This window comes from Notamacropus eugenii, chromosome 5 (genome assembly GCF_028372415.1).
Source record: "Notamacropus eugenii isolate mMacEug1 chromosome 5, mMacEug1.pri_v2, whole genome shotgun sequence".
NCBI lineage: Eukaryota > Metazoa > Chordata > Mammalia > Diprotodontia > Macropodidae > Notamacropus > Notamacropus eugenii.
The window spans coordinates 399433946-399450561 of record NC_092876.1 but is presented as its reverse complement, the minus strand read 5'-3'; the positions used below and the strand labels follow the sequence as shown (position 1 = coordinate 399450561).

General features: G+C 37.6%; 1 protein-coding gene across 6 annotated transcripts in view; it reads left to right on the top strand.

Annotated features, from left to right (window-relative positions):
- The window catches only part of JADE3 (jade family PHD finger 3), a 189133-nt gene that overhangs the window by 61261 nt on the left and 111256 nt on the right, over window positions 1-16616 (top strand). The gene's annotated exons all lie outside the window — the stretch shown is intronic.

Sequence of the window (16616 nt, the reverse complement as noted above, 5' to 3'; positions counted from 1 at the left end):
ATATGTAGTTGTTTTTGTATGAGGTACTTCATTATGTGTGCCCCAGTGGTGAAGTGTCCTAAGGGCGAATTTAATTAAACTGTGGAATAACCTTCTTGGGAAAGTAGGAGGGTCTAATTATTTAACATACCCTGGAAGAAAGCACAATGAAGAAACCATTTTGTGGGGATAAGGAGGAAATCTTATATAAAGGAAAGAGGAGTGGGATTTGCCCACAAAATTCAGGTGTTTTTTAAAAAAATCTTTGAACTGTTAACACTTGCTATTGAAAGTCTAGGGTCTGCAGGTTGTGTTCCAATAGCAGTATTTGTGCGGAGCTTTTTATGAATCTAAATGTATTACCACAAAGAAGTGTTTCATATTTTTATCTGCAACTATATAGTTTTTGTTGAACTAAAATTTTAATATCCAGGTTGAGTAATATCCAACATAATAGCAGGTGTACATATACATATGTATGCACATATATGTATTGTGTGTATCTTATGCTGTTCACTACATGCTTATGTAGTCCTTCTTGGCCAGCTCTGAAATGGCATCCCCCAAAGGATTCAAATTCAGTCACTGTTCTGAGCACATGGTGTCAACTGTGACCTGGGTGTGCGCCAATTAGTTACAGCACCTGCGCCTAGTTTTGGAGTGTTGTTGAAGCAGCCCTGGAGAATGGAGGAGGAGTTGCCTTTCAGCTGTGGCCATACATATGTGACTGCAAAACTGCCCTGCCAAACTTCTGCTCCTTTCTTTGACTGACAGGAAAACTAAAAATGAGATTCTGGCTAGCTGGCTACAACTACAGGACAGAAGGGGAAGTAATTCGGGTATGAGAGAAGAAAAGAAGGAAAAAAATGTTGAAAACACTCTCAGAAGCACACATACACAGAAAAGCACTGTGCAGCAGTGACAGTCCTATAAGGTCTTTGGAGATAGGTTGTTTATTCCAGGAAGAAAATTTTTCAGATTTTTGGGGGGTAAAGGGAGGAAGGCAGTACAGATTAAGGTGTAGCTGGACTTTGAGTGAGGAAAATCCAAGTTAATATCCTGCCTGTGAAACTTTCATTTAATCTGTGACTATAGGCAAATCACCTAAACCAGGGATGGTGAATCTTTGACTTTGAAGTCAAATATGACCCTCTAGTTCCTCAAGTGTGGCCCTTGGACTGAATGCAAACTTCACAGAACAAATCTCTAAAAGGATTTCTGTGAAATCCTTGCATTCAGTCAGAAGGCTGTACTTGAGGACCTAGAGGGTCAAAAGTGGCCTTGAGGCTGCAGGTTCTCCACCCCTGAATCCTAAACTCTCTGAGTCTTAGTTTTTCGTCTGTAAATTAAGAATAAAAATAATTCCAGTCATATCTATCTCACAAGACTGTTGTAAGGCTCAAACTGAATATGCAAAACACATTATAATCTTTAAGGATCATATTATATATGATCATTACCATTATAATTATCATTTTTATAAGTTTTTTTAGGCCTTTGATATCTTTTGGTTATAATATTCATTATGGACTTCTTGTAGGCAGGACTGTCTTCCGCCTCTTTTTTGTATCCCCAGTGCTTAACAAAGTGCCTAGCACATAGTAGGTACTTAATAAATGTTTATTGATTGAAATATATACTGATTCAAGTTGTATTCACTTGAAGTTCACCTGAACTACAGTGTTACCCAGGAGGAGGTGATCAGGTCTGACTTGGAAATATGAGATTTAATATCCCACTGGGGAGCTATATGCCAATTATCCTAAGTTGGGTCAATGGAAATACAATTCCTAAAGGGAGCTAGGTGTTTTGGCTTCTGGGGGAAAAAACCTATAGGCTAAGTTTTGTCTATTTGTTTATTACAGGTCCCCTAAAGTTGTAGGGATTAAGGATTCCCTAGAGCAGTTACTTAGGAGAAAAACAAGGGAGGGAGCAAGCAAATCCGATGGGGCTTTCAAGTTTCTTTTATTTATTGTGTTAAGACAGTTTCATGCATCTGACCTCTCGACACAGGTTAGTGATCAAGATTCTTCCAGGAGAATGAACTCATTCCAGTGCACAAATGTATTTTTAAAAAAACATCCTAAATGTCTTGTTTCAGAAAAGATAAAAATCTGAAATTTCTTTAGGTGCTTTCTCAGTCACTAAACAGCCACCTCTTTCTCTGTTGGTGTTGCCTTTTATTAAGCTGGATGACTCCTGACCAAGGCATTTAAGGAGTAGTATAAAAACCCTGGTATTACTTGTTAAGATGTTCTTTACCTAAATATATTAGTGGTGTTTTGGTCCATTGATGAAGTTAGAGATAGGAGGCTTTGAAATGGTTTAATTGTTTTTTCTGATTATTTCCATGACTCCTCATATATTTTAGACAACTGCGAGGTTGGATTGTAAAAGTAATGAAGTTATAGGAATGATATGACTATGATTACAAAACTCTTTTTACAAAAGTAAAGGCAGACCTAAATAATTGGAGAAATATTAACTGTTCATGGTTAGGCTGTGCCAATATAATAAAAATGACAGTACTACCTAAAAGTAAGGAAAGGTGGCTTTTACAAAACCAATCAGAAAAAAATATACTTTCAAATAAGTTCTGTGTCCTTAAGAGTCATCTCCTTGGGAAGTTGTAAACCTATTCCAGCCATTGCTCAAAACCTTTTTGGAAAGCCTCCTTGGGAATTGCTGTCAGAGTCAATTTACAAGCTATGGAAGAAAATATCTTCCATTACTTTAGCTCCATTTCTGGCTTAGACAAGTCAGACCAGCTTGATTGTCCATAGTGTTTTCTTGATTCCAAATAAATTCTGACTTTTTTATTTTATAAAAATGAAATGTTTCATTGATGTTCCTTTTTGACATCACTGTCACTTTGCAAAGATTCCCTCCCCCCCTTCAGCTATAGGTCCTTCCCTTATAAGAAATAAATCCAGTCAAACAAAGCATAGCAACCCATTGACCATGCTTGAAGACTTAAGACTCTTCAAAAATCAATCTCAGCCTCAAAGGACCAATATTTGTTCCCCCTGAAGATATTCAAACTTCCAAAGGCAGTTTTCAATTTTACCATTTCCTAGAAGGACAGATCATGAGAACCAGTTGCTCTATGACTCCATTCTCCATTCCTCTGACTTCTAAGTCCAGAACACCCCTTCCTGCTGTTTCCTTAGATTTGTTGTCTCCCCTTTTTAGAATGTAAACTCTTTCAGAAAGGACTGTCTTTTTGTATCCTCAGAGTGAGTATGGTATCTAGCACATACTACGTACTTATAGTAAATGCTTTTTTGATTAGTTCATTCCCACAGAGGAAATCCAGAATTATTCTGACCACAGGCAGCAGCATCAATTAAGTATTTGACTTTCCAAGGTAATTGCTCTGAGGGAAACAGCATTTATTTGGATTTATAAATTCTTATGTGTTTATCTAAAAAAATAGTCATCATTCTTGCCATTTATTCTTAACCTTTCATTGTCTGTTTCTACAGTGTAAAATAGGATAACACTGATTGACACCTACCTGCATCCCCAAGAGAACTTTTAAAAAATGACTAATGGGTGTGAAGTAGTTAAGAATTATAATTAATTTTAATTTTTAAAGCCCTGTAATCTGATATGTTAGAGTGTGTTGGGATAGGAATTGCTAGATAACAGAAACATAAGTTAACTGATATTAACTGCTTATCACAATTACAATGTAGTGCTATAGAAAAGAGTATTGAATATTGAGTCAGAGGATCTATATTGAAACCTGACTCTACTACTTTTAACTGTGTCATCTTGAGCAAGTGACTTCCTTTGAGTTTTAGTCTATAAAACTTAGAGGCTGGTCTAGATTACCTCCAGAGTCTCTTTCAGCTCTAAATCTATGATACTATGAATGTTCACTACACAAAAAAAGCTTCATCACCACCTGCCTGTACTATTACAATAGCTTCCTAATAGCTCTTCATACTTTCAGCCCACCAATCCATTTTTCCACATCACTATCAGAATAGTCTTCTGTTGCTCTCTATTATCCCACCTAGAAAAAATGCATACTCCTTTGTCTGATGTTTAAAGCTCTTTTTTTTCCTGCTGTGAAATTTGGTGCTACTTTGCCTTTCCAGCTGTACCTCATTTCATTTTGATCTACTTACTCTTCAAACCAAACTGGATCACTCTATCTTCTCTGATTATTTTCTGATTCCCTACCCTGCAAGCCTTTGCTTATGTTTTTGCCTGTGTTTACAATGTCTCCCTTTCTCCGTTTCATCAATTTCTATTAATCCTCTAAACTCCAACCTGAATACTATCCACGAAGCCTTCTCTGAACATCTCTGCAACATCTCTGTTGATCATGAGGCTGTGCTTGGGTCTCACATAGCCCTCTGTTTTGCAGGGTAATAATGCAAGTCACAGTTAACTTTATTTGGGGCTTATTTCTCCGGTAAGCTCTGTATAAGCTCTGTGAGGGCAAGGACCACATCTTAACCGAGAAATTGTTTCCTTTCTCAATGTATAGCACAGTACTGTGTACACAGTAGATTCTTACTAAATGTTTGCTGATCGTTGACACAATTCTTGAGCCCCATGCCCCAAGAGGGAGGAGAAAACCTTTGTGAAAGAGAAGTCAACTGTCAACTTTTGGGGGGGGCATATTTTGACTTCCCTCCACATTTCCGAGCCCTAACATATTTCATAGTATTCACACCAGGATGAAGACATATTTCTGTTAAGCCTTTGTTATAGATAAGACCTTTTCTTTTGTGCTTTGTGGGATATTGCAACGGAATCCCTGTGCTTCCTTGCCTTCAGAGCCAAGGTCTCCCGAAGTTGAAAGGGCTTTTTGACTAGGGGTGGATAGCAGCTTTTCTTTATCTTCTCAACTTTGGGTCTTAAAGACATTATCTGAACTTGGGTCTTTGAGACTCCAAAATTAATATTCTAGCCCTCTGCCTATTATGCAACACGCGCTGCCTCTTAGATGTTGTGCTTATGACATTTTTGAAATTAACTAACTTTTCATTCTTCCTTTGAGTTCCTCAAAGTGTTTTAAAGCAAAAAGGATTACAAGAAAGTTTAAGCCTTAAAATAAAAACAACATTCATAGTAACATAGCAATCCTTTAATAGACTGGTAAGCTATGTTAGTTTCTCTTTTTTTATTGAGTTCATGTTTGTATATTTAAGCAGACTTGTCTTGGTTTCCTGAGTCTTTCCATAATTTTGACTAGCAATCACCTGGTCAGTCTTACTAGCCATAAGACCTGATGGGACACATCTAAGAGCAGTGAGTGGAAGTGGCAAAGAGGCAAATTTTGATGTCATACTAAAAAAAAAAACCCAATAAAAAACTTCTCATCAATTAGAGCTGTTCAAAAATGGGATAGGTTACTTTGGGAGGTAGTAGTTTCACCCTCATTGGAGTTAAGCAAAAGCTGGACAACCATTTGTGGGATATTCTATAGTCAGGGATTCTGTTTCTGGATATGAATAAGATTAATAAGTCATTGAGGTCCGTTCCAATTCTAAAATTCTGTGATTCTGCTACAAGTGTTGAGCTTTTGTCTTCTCTAGAAAAAGGAAGTAGAGATACAGTGAATGTTGAGAGGTGACGTATTTTTCTTAATTGATAGTCTGACAAGATCTTAATTACAACAGAATCCATCTCCCTGATTAATGAGAATTCTGCTTCTCATTTCTCAAGATGTATGCATCTCCATTTGGTTGTTTGCAGCCAGTGACATCATTAGTCAATAGTGCAGGGAGTTGCAAAACTTTAAAACTGCTTCAGCAGTTGCTGATGTCATCAACTATTCCAACAAGAAACATAGATCCTAGGGGCCCCGTTTTGCAGTTTTGGCAGGTGAAAGCCTTTTGTTTCAACCTGAAAAGAAATAAAATGACATGTGTATCTAATTAAGTTGGAATTTACTATACTTGGGTAAATCATGGTTTATTACTAACTGGGTCATATCCTTATGCTCCATGCTGATCTGGTAGCTCCCAGAAGACATTACTCCTTCCAGAAATCTGACTTCATACATTTTCTCCTGGCATTTTATTTATTTTTGCACTGTTTATGCTTACTTTCCCAAGAATTTTATCTGTTTTCGACTTTGTGATTTTTGGTGGCTAGTTACATTTAAAGAGTTAAAAACACTATTGTCTTTTTTTCTTCTTAAAGGAACCAGCCCTACTACTTACCTAGTATTCCAGAGGGAGTGAACTAGCTTAACCCTAATGTACCTTTCAGCTGTAAAATCATTGACTCTTTTATTCTATATGGGAGACCTAAGATGGTGTTAGGACTATGTTTAATTGATCAATAAGACTTTATCAAGTGCCTACTATGTTCCAGGCACTGGCTTAGGTAGGGAGGATTTAAAAGTATAAGCTCCCTCAAGGAATTTACATTTTATCAGAAAGGAGAAAGGATAATAATATCCTTTTGTCTTAGTTAAATTAAAAGTTTCAAGATGCTGTTTTAAATCAAGTCTTTGCAAAGAATTGTAGGGAGGAAGAACCAGAAAGTACAGAGCTCTAGAAACTGTACATTTAGAATTTATCAAAGTTTGTTCTGCACAAATAGTAGCAATGTTGTTTATGTTTTTTTGTTGGAATAAGTAAGAGTATTTAGTAGCTATTTTGTGGTTACCACAAATGCAGATGGAGTCTGTGAGGGATACAAGAAAACTACAGAATGTGGCTTATGTATACATCTCTTAAAGAGTTTACAAATCTGGCTAAGAGACAAGAAACAATGAAAGAATGGTTCTTAAATTCCATAACGTATGGCTGTAGTTCAGTTCTACAAACACTTAAGAGCTGGCTATGACCAAGAGAGACAAAAGTATCAAAGGAATTGATGAAGAGAAATCATTGTGGTAGGAATTATTGGGTTCATTAAGAAGCTTGGACTTTTAGATTGGTTTTGTAAGATTGAATTTGTTGAGGTGGAGGAGAAAAAGGAATGATGTTTTAAGAAGGGAAGAAAGCTTGAACAAATAGATGGTAGAATTGGAAATGGTTACATGATTTGTGCAGAGCCTTGCTGGCTTGATTGGAAGGGAATGTACATTTTGAGAAGAAGTAGAAGATAAAATTGGACAGAAGTTGGAACTAGTTTATGGGAGTTCTTGAACACTTACAAGATTGGGGAGTTCTGAGTTTATCTGACAGGCAGTTGGGAACAATTATGAGCTCTTGAATGGGGGGGGGTTAGCATGTTGAGAGTGATTGCTTAAAAAGATAAATCAAGAAATGATATGCAGGTTAGGTTGGGAGTAGTGGTAACAGGGAGTCTGGATGATCAAATTAATGATACCTATAGCCAGAAGGAACTTTAGAGATTTTATAATCTAATGCACTCATTTTGTAGATGAAGAAATTGATTTCCGCAGAGATTAAATGATGGTTAAGATCTATTAAAGTAACCTACACACACAAGTCAGTGAGAATCTGCCATAGTAGTGTCAAAGAAGATAAAGACAAAAAAATAGTCATTCAGTTCAACAAAGAATTTGTTAAACACTTACTGTGTTCAATACATAATTCTTCTTGATTCAGAAGAACTCTACAGTCTCAACCACATTGAGCTCTTAGGCAGAGAATAAGACATGTACACTGATAAGTACTAGACAAGTTAGAGTTTAATAGAAGTAGTTGAGTGATTCAGTTGAAATACTTGAGGGAAATTTGCAGAGAGAGACAAAGACAGAGAGAGACAAAACACTTTCACCTGGGAGGAATTCAGGAAGACTTTCTAGAACAGTTGGCAACTGAGATGAACCTGTAAAGAATAAAGGGGTTTTTGCAGTGTGCAAGGAATTTTTCTGGTAGACTTAGCCCTTCACAGCAATGCAAGGACCCTCCCCCCCCCAAAAAAAAAAAAATCCCGGTGGACTCTTGAGGCAAAATGCCATCCACATACAGAGAAAGGACTATGGAACTGGATTGTGGAATGAAGTAGATTATTTTCTCTTGTGTTTTGTTTTGTTTTCGTTTTTCTCATGGTTTCTCCCATTCATTTTAATTCTTCCATGCAACATGTCTAAGGTGAAAAATGTATTTAGTAAGAATGTATGTGTAAAACCCATATAAGATTGCATGCCATCTCAGGGAGGGAGGGAGGAAGAAGAAGAGGGAGAGAGGGAAAAAAATCTAAGATTTATGGAAGTGATTGTAGAAAACTGAAAACTTAATTAATAAAAAAGAATAAAGAGGTTTTAAGAGGTGGAGATAAGGAGGGAGTATATTTTGTGTATATACAAACATAGAGGGGCACAGAAGGATGTTGTTTAAGTATAATGAATACGTAGTAGTTTGGTTTAGTTAAGAAAGGAGAATAAAGTGAAATAAGGTTGGAGTTAAATTGTTGAGGACTTTGAATGCCATATAGAAGAGTTTGTATTTTGTTTTAGGGTAATGGGAAACTCTTAAAATTTTTGAGTAGGGGAGAATTATGATTAGACCTGTGCCCTAGAAAGATCATTTTGGGATGCTGTGTAAAGGATGGATTGGATGGAAGTTGAGGAGGAGCCTAGAGGCAGAGAGACTTGTTATGAGGCTATTCTAGCAGTTCATATGTAAAGTAATGAGAGCCTGAACTAGAGTGGTGTCAGAATGAGGGGAACAAACAGGATTGGCTCAAAAGAAATTGCTGGGGCTTCTCAATTTAATTTCATGTACTAAAAGTCTGAATGAACATGGAAAATATGCTGCAAGAGCAAGCATGACTTGATTAAATTACTAGAAACTGGCTAGAATTTATGGTTTACCGGAAACCTGGCATATCAGTCACATTAATGTGAGGGGTGTGGTGAAGATAAATAGGACAGGACTGGAAAACTAATTAGATGTTGGCAGTTTGGGAGGGGATGTATGGGGCAGGTGAGGGAGAGAGTGACGGGTCAAAGGTGAATGAGGTTTCAAACTCTGGTATCTGAGATGATGGTGATAACATGAACCAAAATAGAGGAATTAAGAAAAGGAAGCAGAGGCCAAACTAGCTGAGCTAGTTTCCAAACTACTTAGTTTGAGTAATTGACCAGGGACATTGAGATAAGCTTATCTATCGGGTGCTAGAGATGTAGTACTCTACCTTGGTGGGTAGAGATTGGGGTAGTAAGTTTGAAATATCTCCATTGAGGTGCTAACTGACCTCTTGGAAGAGGATAAGATCACCCAGGGAGGAAAGAGTAGGAGGTGAGAGAAGAAAAATGAACAAGTGAAAGGGATCAGGAAAGAGAGGTCAGACAGGAAGAGAACTAGGAGAGAGTATTAATGAAACCCAAGGGAGGAGAGAGTGTCTTGGAGAAATAGGATATTAGATGCTGCACGAAATGTCATGGAAAATCAGAACTGCAAAAATATATCATATCTAACAATCAAGAAATCACTGGTCACTTGGCCATTTCCCTTCTTCACCTCTACTTTCCATAATGAAATTAATTTGCCCTTGTGTTAAAAATGTTACATCAGGACACATAGCTCCAAACCCACAACCCATAGAACAACTACAAAGAAGTAACTCACGGTGAATTCTGCACCCAGAGGCCACAGAACATTGGAGTGAGGGAGATTTCTGTTCCGGAGAGACCTGCAAACCTCTCGTAAAAGGTCCTTCGTGCTGCGGACTGGGCGCCGGGACTGGGAGCTGAGTACAGCCCTGCCGTGGCCACGGCACCAAGAGGAACAGATCCGAGCGGGCTTCAGGGACGGGATCTCCAGCGGCCGCACAAGTACCTCCACCCACAGGTGACGGGGGTCGGTGAGAGAGTCCCTTTGGCGGGTCGAGGGGGGAGTGGGGTGCCCCCATGGCTCGGGCCCCCTCGGGAGACAGAAGCTGAGGGGCAGCGGCAGACCAGGGCTCCCCAAGCAGGCAGGAGCCTGGATCCATTGTTGAAGGTCTGTGCATAAACTCCCTGAGGGAACTGAGCCTGAGAGGCAGCCCTGCCCCCACCTGAGCACCTGAATTTAATCCCACACTGAATAGCAGCCCTGCCCCCGCCCAAAGCCCTGAGGCTGGGAAGCAGCATTTGAATCTCAGACCCCAAACACTGGCTGGGAGGATCAGGAGGTGAGGTGGGTGTGAGGAAAATATTCAGAGGTCAAGTCACTGGCTGGGAAAATGCCCAGAAAAGGGAAAAGAAATAAGACTATAGAAGGTTACTTTCTTGGTGAACAGGCATTTCCTCCCTTCCTTTCTGATGAGGAAGAGCAATGCTTACCATCAGGCAAAGACACAGAAATCAAGGCTTCTGTATCTCAGCCCACTCAATGGGCTCAGGCCATGGAAGAGCTCAAAAAGAATTTTGAAAATCAAGTTAGAGAGGTGGAGGAAAAGCTGGGAAGAGAAATGAGAGACATGAAGTCAAAGCATGAACAGCAAATCAGCTCCCTGCTAAAGGAGACCCAAAAAAATGTTGAAGAAAATAACACCTTGAAAACTAGCCTAACTCAATTGGCAAAAGAGGTTCAAAAAGCCAATGAGGAGAAGAATGCTTTCAAAAGCAGAATTAGCCAAATGGAAAAGGAGATTCAAAAGCTCACTGAAGAAAATAGTTCTTTCAAAATTAGAATGGCACAGATGGAGGCTAAGGACTTTATGAGAAAGCAAGAAATCACAGAACAAAGCCAGAGGAATGGAAAAATGGAAGATAATGTGAAATATCTCATTGGAAAAACAACTGACCTTGAAAATAGATCCAGGAGAGACAATTTAAAAATTATGGGACTACTTGAAAGCCATGATCAAAAGAAGAGCCTAGACATCATCTTTCATGAAATTATCAATGAAAACTGCCCTGAGATTCTAGAACCAGAGGGCAAAATAAATATTCAAGGAATCCACAGAACACCGCATGAAAGAGATCCAAAAAGAGAAACTCCTAGGAACATTGTGGCCAAATTCCAGAACTCCCAGGTGAAAGAGAAAATATTGCAAGCAGCTAGAAAGAAACAATTCAAGTATTGTGGAAATACAATCAGGATAACACAAGATCTAGCAGCTTCTACATTAAGGGATCGAAGGGCATGGAATAGGATATTCCAGAAGTCAAAGGAACTAGGACTAAAACCAAGAATCACCTACCCAGCAAAACTGAGTATAATACTTCAGGGGAAAAATTGGTCTTTCAATGAAATAGAGGATTTTCAAGCATTCTTGATGAAAAGACCAGAGCTGAAAAGAAAATTTGACTTCCAAACACAAGAATGAAGAGAACCATGAAAAGGTAAACAGCAAAGAGAAGTCATAAGGGACTTACTAAAGTTGAACTGTTTACATTCCTACATGGAAAGACAATATTTGTAACTCTTGAAACATTTCAGTATCTGGGTACTGGGTGGGATTACACACACACACACATGCACACACGCACACACACATAGAGACAGAGTGCACAGAGTGAATTAAAGAGGATGGGATCATATCTTAAAAAAAATGAAATCAAGCAGTAAGAGAGAAAGATATTGGGAGGAGAAAGGGAGAATTGAATGGGGCAAATTATCTCTCATAAAAGAGGCAAGCAAAAGACTTATTAGTGGAGGGATAAAGAGGGGAGGTGAGAGAAAAACATGAAGTCTACTCTCATCACATTCCACTAAAGGAAAGAATAAAATGCCTACTCATTTTGGTATGAAAACCTATCTTACAATACAGGAAAGTGGAGGATAAGGGGATAAGCAGAGTGGGGGGGGATGATAGAAGGGAGGGCATGGGGAGGAGAGTGCAATTTGAGGTCAACACTCATGGGGAGGGATAGGATCAAAAGAGAATAGAAGTAATGGGGGACAGGATAGGATGGAGGGAAATATAGTTAGTCCTATACAACACAACTATTATGGAAGTCATTTGCAAAACTACACAGATTTGGCCTATATTGAATTGCTTGCCTTCCAAAGGGAAGGGGTGGAGAGGGAGGGAGCTAAAGAAGTTGGAACTCAAAGTGTTAGGATCAACTGTAATGTTCTTACCACTAGGAAATAAGAAATACAGGTAAAGGGGTATAGAAAGCTATCTGGCCCTACAGGACAAAAGAGAAGACAGAGACAAGGGCAGAGAGGAGAGAGCAGATTGGTCATAGGGGCAATTAGAATGCTTGGCGTTTGGGGGGGGAGGGGAGAAAAGGGGAGAAAATTTGTAACCCAAAATTTTGTGAAAATGAATGTTAAAAGCTAAATAAAAAAAAAATGTCAAAAAAAAAAAAAAAAAGAAATCACTGGTGACCTTTGAGAGTACTTTCATTACAGTTGAGGGAAAGGACTGAAATTAGGCTGCAAGGTGTTGAGCCTATACAGAAAGTATAGGCTACTTCTGCTAAGATTCGGTGTTTGAAGAGAGGACACATAAGATGATAGCTTAAGGAGACTTCAGGGTCAAGGGAAGAGGTGTTTTGCTTTGTTTTGTTTTTAAAGGAGGAGAGGACCTGGTCATGTTTGCAGGATATTAGAGAAGACAGGGATATTTCAAAGGATGACCTTTAAGGAGCTCCACTGACTTTAGACCCCTAAGACTAGATGAATTACATTTAAGGATTTGCTGTTGTGATTTTGGAAACTTTGTATCCTGTCAATGATCATGGAAAACTGAAGAGGTAACTGAAGTAGGTTGAAGATGGGCAAGTATTTTCCTGATCAAAAAAGCACTTAGTATTTTTTAAAGAATCACAGAGAGCTGAGGAAGTGACAGCATATAGAAGGTGGGCAAATATTGTCCAGATTTTCAAAAACTGGAAGAATGTAGATTTTAGAATCTGTGTACACTGCTAAGCTTAATTACAGTTTGTGGTAGAATTCTAGAACAGATTATTAAGCATGTGATTTGTTAATACTTAGAAAAGGAAGTCGTAATTACCAGGGTTCACCACCAATAAATATGTCAAACTATCATTTCCTTTTTTGATTACTAGAATTTTGATTACTAATTTATCAGGGAATTCCATCGATATAGATTATGTTGACCAAATCTTTCATAATTAAGATGGAAATATATGAGCTGGATACATGTATGGTTAGGTATAGAGTCAATGATGGTTGAACTATTTTAGTCAAAAAGTGCTGATTAACGAATTATTGTCAGCATGGAGGCTTGCTACAGAGCTCTGTGTTTGTCCCTGTCCTGTTTACTGTTTTTATTAATAACTTGAATGAAGGAGTAGAAGGTAAAAGAACTAGCCTGTTGATGATAGAATAAGATTTAAAAAGACCCAGACAAACTGGATTGGAAAACAAGATGACATTTAATGGGAATAAGTATAAAATCTTCCACTTAGAAAGAACATGAAAGAACAGGGATTTTGCTCATTGGAAACGTCTTTCATCAATACAGGTAACAGCCTGTCAAAATATACTAGATAGAGAGTTGATGCTTAATAAATGCTTGTTCATAGATGGATAGTTTAGCAAGAAGTTTTCTGAGGTTAAGGGAGATTAAATTACTTTCTCATCGTCTCTCAAAAAGTGTCAGAAGTGGGATCTGAAACCTGTGTTCTCCAGACTCCAAGTCCAACAATTTATCCATTATGAAGTGATACCTCTTTCTACTTAGGTTGAAAAGAAAAAAAAATAATTAAACTACAGAAGTGCCTTAGTTACATGAAATTGTGTGAATTTAAATTACATGTAGAAGACTCAAGGATTTTAATTAATTTCAAGTTTATCATGAGTCAACAATGCAATGTGGCTGCCAAAAGAAAAAACAAAACACCTCAAACCAAAACCCTAATGCAGTATTTTGGTGCATTCATAGAAGCACGGTGTCTAGATAAAGGGAAACAATGATCCTCTTGTACTTTTCACTAGCTATCTGGAGGATTGTGCCCAAGACTAGGTGCCAGGTTACTTGTAGTACCTACTTTTATAGGGTTGTTGTGAAGATCAAATAAACTTACGCCTTGTAAGTCTTGAAAGTGCTATGTAATTGTAACTTACATGTTGAATAATTTTTAAAATATCAAAATGTTTAGTTATGTTAGAAGCATTATGCATTATGTTATGATGCTACAAATATAAAACATTATTAAAGTCTGTGAGGTAATAAATTCCTCCTCACTGGAAGGGATCACATCCACAGGGGTTGACTTGTCTGTCATGAATTTGTAGAGACTTGAGAGTTTGGACTACATGACTCTCCAACTTCTTTTTGACCCTTAGTATTCTATGAAGAATCAATAGACTATGGGAGTAAGATTGGATGCTGCAGACAAAAAGGAGAAGTCAGTAATTACAGTTGACTGTATTCAAACTCTTAATGTTTGGCTATGCTTTTTTGTGGTTTCCACCCCTTGTTTTCTTCTTGCCTTTGAACATTATAAGTTAATGAGTTCATTTGTCTCTGGACCAGCTTTGTTTGTAAGCTGTCCAGAAAAATGACTTGGCCAAATTAGCTGACTTTACCTTTGATCCGACAGGGTGAAATTAAACTGCAGATTTTCAGATAAGTAAATGCTGGGGCTTCCTCTCCTGGAAGGATGTGTAGTGATGAATGATCAATTCTAGTCTTTTCATCTGGTCCTGCAGATGTTTTCAAGGTGGTAATGGCTTTCTGCAACTTCACAGTACAGTGACTCTTTGTTCTCTCAATTCCCAAATGTTCTCTCGGTGTCCATCATTTTTGGAATGTTGTTACTTGGATTAATTAAAATAGCACTTGAAAGTAGAAAGTATGTGTGTGTGTGGGGGTGCAGAATGGAGTTTGAAAGATTTACTTTTTGCACCCATGAATTGTGTAGTCCTATTTAGATGCTTTTAGCTTAAAAAGGATTTTTTTCCCAGTGAGAAGTTGAGACAAATAGTTCTGTGTACTTTTGTTTCCTTTTCCTTTCAAGCTTGCCTTTCTTTCTCTCAGTTTCTCAATTATGGTGATCTCTTCTGAACTGCTTTAAGAACAATTTCTCTAGTATTAACTTTGCAATTTCTTCTCATCCCTGCATTATCTATAGAAATGGAGCATGAAGGATAGCTTGCATAATTGAAATCTTCTGATTATTTTTTTTTAAAGAACTTACTTTAGAACCCAATATTTCCTCATTTCTCCTTTACCAAATTTTTGATCAGGGCATCTAGCAAGTAGAATAATTGGTTGATTAGGTTTTCTACACCTACTTTAATCATTTGCCTACCCTTCGGTGAAGATGCTAATGAGGAGGGAAATGACCAAAAGTCTGGCAGCTAGCCAGCGCAGAAATAAACAAAGGGCCTAGATAATTCACAGGATTAAAAATCTTTAGTATTTTTAGACTTAATTCTAGCACTTCTAAAGAACAGGTACTGAAGGGTCTTATCTTGTAAGGGAAAATGGCCTGTATAATAGGCACCTGTTCCCCCTTAACTCTATGCTTTTATGGGTCATCTGTAAATGCTCTCAGAATATCACCTCCCAGATTTAGAAACTTTCACTTTTAGCAGTTTGGAATTCAAAGCAACGGTAAATATTGTGGTATAATTGAATGTGAACTGACAGGGAGTCTTGGGACATGGGTCCTAATTCTTCTTTTACCACTAACTCACTGTAGATGTAACTTGGGCACATCCCTTGACCTTTCTAGGCCTCAGTTTTTCCATCTGTAAAATGTGGGCGGTTGGGACTAGGTGGCTCTGACACTAATGAGTTTTACCTTTTCTTTAAACACCATTTCTGTCCCCCCAGTAGATAGAAGATAATAAAATCCATTTATCTCATTACTGTTAAATTGCTTATTGCTATAAATATTATCACTATTAAATCTGTCATTGAGAGAACAGTGTCTGGGTTTTTTTTTTCCCTTTCTTTTTATCCCCAAATTTTAGCATAGTTCCTGCACATAGTAGGTGCTTAGTAAATGCTTTTCACTTGTTTTCCCTTTCATTTAATATGGTCCAGTTATCATTACATCTTTACTTTTTTAATAGAATGTTTAATGTCTATTTAGTTTTTTTATCTACATTTTCCATATTAATCTTATCTTAATTAGTGAAAGTATAGTATGGATGGATTGGGAGGTATATAGTCAGAAAGGAAGGTGTTGTGAAGATAAAAGGTGAATGAAAATGTTAAAAATATTTTTTGGTCATTCAACTAAATCCATTTTTCACCAAAATTCTCCAGGCATGCATTTTTTGCACACACATATAAATGAGAATAAAATAGTCTAACTCTAAAAAGTTCACAAATTCTGACAACAGAAAGGGAGAATATCAGTTATTATTGTAATGTACTGGCTAATATCTGATAAGGCAAAAGATTTTTTCTCCTTTTATGGAAATTAGAATTGATCTGCTCAAGAATAGTTACAATTTTAAAAAGTCCCTCTTCCTACTTTCATCCCCACCAACAGTTTGTTGGGTAAGACAACTTGATGTACTCTTGGGGATCTCATATCCTGTTTTTCTCTGTCACCTTGCAACAGAGTCTGGTCTTTCTAAAGAAATGTCACTATGAGAGTGGGAGTAGCCTGGTAGTAGACATGCCTTTTTTTGGTGTGTGTGAGTAAAATCAAAATAAGGGTGATGTGTCCATAACTAGAAGGAGCTTAATATTTATGACTTTGATTTTGATTATCTAAATTGTTTTAGACTATAGGCAAATAATAGAACTTTTTTATAATTTTTGCTAAGAAAGTGAGATCTTAGTATCATAGATAATAGTCTAGATTGAGAGGTTAAAGGATCCTTAGA